At 32.4% G+C, this 2,696-nt stretch overlaps 1 long non-coding RNA gene across 1 annotated transcript; it reads right to left on the reverse strand.

Moving 5' to 3' along the window:
- Positions 1–414: 414 nt before the first annotated feature.
- Positions 415–1,112, reverse strand: LOC111404836. The gene is made up of 3 exons (XR_002704696.1): positions 1,074–1,112; positions 896–956; positions 415–524 (listed from the first exon to the last, which is right to left on the reverse strand). It is a non-coding gene; the product is annotated as an uncharacterized LOC111404836 (long non-coding RNA).
- Positions 1,113–2,696: the final 1,584 nt, after the last annotated feature.

A 2,696-nucleotide genomic window follows, 5' to 3' on the forward strand; every position in this document is an offset into this window, starting at 1 on the left:
CAAATCTGATAATCTGATAATCTGGTCATACGTACGCAGAGCTGCCCCAAAGGCTAATCACCCTAATACACGGTCCAAAGCCTATATGTGTACGAGAATGGGTCCCAAAGACCTCTGATAATCTGGTCATACACTATGGAAACACATTCACGATAGTGCAGAGCAGGTAAAATCACTGTAACTAGTCATACACTGTGGAAACACATTCACATCAATGCAGACTGGGGTAAAATCACCTAGGTACTTTCTGATGGTTTTTAGAAATAACTTTAACTATACTGAAACATGTAATAAGAATATAACATGCTACTAAAATAATTTAACTGAACTGAATTTAACTTTAAAAGCAATTGATAATAAAATCCATTTTATTCTGAAAATCATGCTATGAAGTCAACTTTATAAAATAAATAACTTTAAAAATTAAAGAATACTTATTTCTGAAAAATAAGTTTTATCCACTCACAAGGTATGAGCTACAAGCTAGATTGGCTGATAAACGTTTCCAATTTCCTCGCCACCGCCTGAAATACGATTTTAATAACCAGTTTATCCTCTATCTAATCAAGAAACCTTAATATCTAATGATAGAACTTAAAATTAAATTTTCTGGACACTTTAATAAGTTCTCAAATTTTCCTTTATTAATTGGAGCTAATCACACTTTTTAATCCATTGACTAATAACTAATGTATCAACATAACCTTCACTTCCAAACATCACTATGATAATCCACATCATTCAAGTGACAAGAAGTTGCTATAATTCAACTAATTAAATTTTTCCTCTTGTTCCATAATTTCATATTTTCTCAACATCATCATTTTCATGAACATACTTAATCCCAAAAATCCCAAATAAAATTTCTAGGGTTTGCTAAAATAATATCCCTTACCTAGCTGAAATTGGAAATGAAGAAATCCCCAAACTTGAGCTCCAATTCGTACAAATATCACCTAAAATTTGACATTTTATTCTACAAGTTAAAACCCTAAAAATTTAATATAAATCATACTTAATCACTTGAAAACAAAGTGGAAAAATTAAACCCAACTTGAAGAGATTAACCTTACCTCTTTTCTTCTTCTTTTTCCTTTCTTCTTTTCCTTTTCTTTTTCCTTTCTTCTTTTCTTTTCTCTCCCTTCACTATCAATCTCTACTTCTCTCGTTACTCTCTGTGTGTGTTTTGGTGTGAAATTGAGAGAGAATGGGTCAAATGGTTGAATTAAATGGTCCACTAACCCATAATTGCAAACTAAGTTCTTCAACTCCCTTTTTCATATCACATTTAATCCTAACACTTCCAAAATTATATAAGTAAGTTTCCAACTTAAAAATGTATGCAATTAACCTTCAAAATATATTTATAATTTATAAGATAAACCCAAATAAAATGATTTGGTAAATCGAGTTCCAATAAAAATGATTTATTTCATACAAGTCCTCATTTGACTTGACTTTGAAAATTCCACTATTGACTTTGACTAGATAGAAATATGGGTTGTAACAAAAACTGTCCAACAGGGTAATGTCAGGTGGCAAAGTGTAAATTAAAGTGTACACCATAGTGCACATGTAGCAAGGTCATTACCGATTGAGCTTTGCTATTTGTGCACCGATTTTAGACACGTTGTTTGACACTTGCATTGTTGTCAAGTGTCAATTCGATGGGAAAACTATTTGAAATTTAAACTGTCCAATAGGATAATGTCACGTGGCAAAGTGTAAACTAAAGTGTAAATCATAGTGTACATGTAGCAAGGTCCTTATTGATTGAACTTTGCTATTTGTACACTGATTTTCGACACCTTGTTTGATTCTTGCATTGTTGTCAAGTGTTAATTCGATGGGAAAATTGTTTGAAATTTAAATTTTCCGACAGGATAATGTCACGTGACAAAGTGTAAATTAAAGTGTACATCATAGTGTACATGTAGCAAGGTTCTTGCCAATTGAACTTTGCTATTTCTTCATTAATTTTTGACATGTTGTTTAACACTTGCATTGTTGTCCGTTGTCATTTGGATGGGAAAATTATTTGCAATTTAAACTGTCCTACAGGGTAATAACAAGTGGCAAAGTGTAATATAAAGTGTACTCCATAGTGTACATGTCGCAAACTTCTTACCGATTGAACTTCGCTACTTGTACACTAATTTTTAACACGTTGTTTGATAATTACATTATTGTCAAGTGTTAATGGGATGGGAAAACTGTTTGAAATTTAAACTACTCGACAGGGTAATGTCACGTGGTAAATTACAAACAAAAGTGTACAACATAGTGTGGATGTAGCAAGGTTCTTACCGATTGAACTTTGCTCTTCGTACACTGGTTTTTGACACGTTGTTTCACACTTGCATTGTTGTCTAGCGTCAATTGGATGGGAAAACTATTTGAAATTTAAACTATCAAAAAAGGTAATGTGCCATGGTAAATTGTAAACCAAAATGTACACTATAAAAATTTAAACTGTCCAATAGGGTAATGTCACGTAGCAGAGTGTAAACTAAAGTGTACACCATTGTGTGCATGTAGCAAGATTCTTACCGATTGAGCTTTGCTCTTTAAACACTGATTTTTGACACGCTGTTTCACACTTGCAATTTTGTCTAGTGTCAGTTGGATGGGAAAACTGTTTGAAATTTAAACTATCCAAAAGGGTAATTTCACGTGGCAAAGTGTAAACTAAAATG

The sequence above is a fragment of the Olea europaea genome, chromosome 11, assembly GCF_002742605.1.
Source record: "Olea europaea var. sylvestris chromosome 11, O_europaea_v1, whole genome shotgun sequence".
NCBI classification, from domain to species: domain Eukaryota; kingdom Viridiplantae; phylum Streptophyta; class Magnoliopsida; order Lamiales; family Oleaceae; genus Olea; species Olea europaea.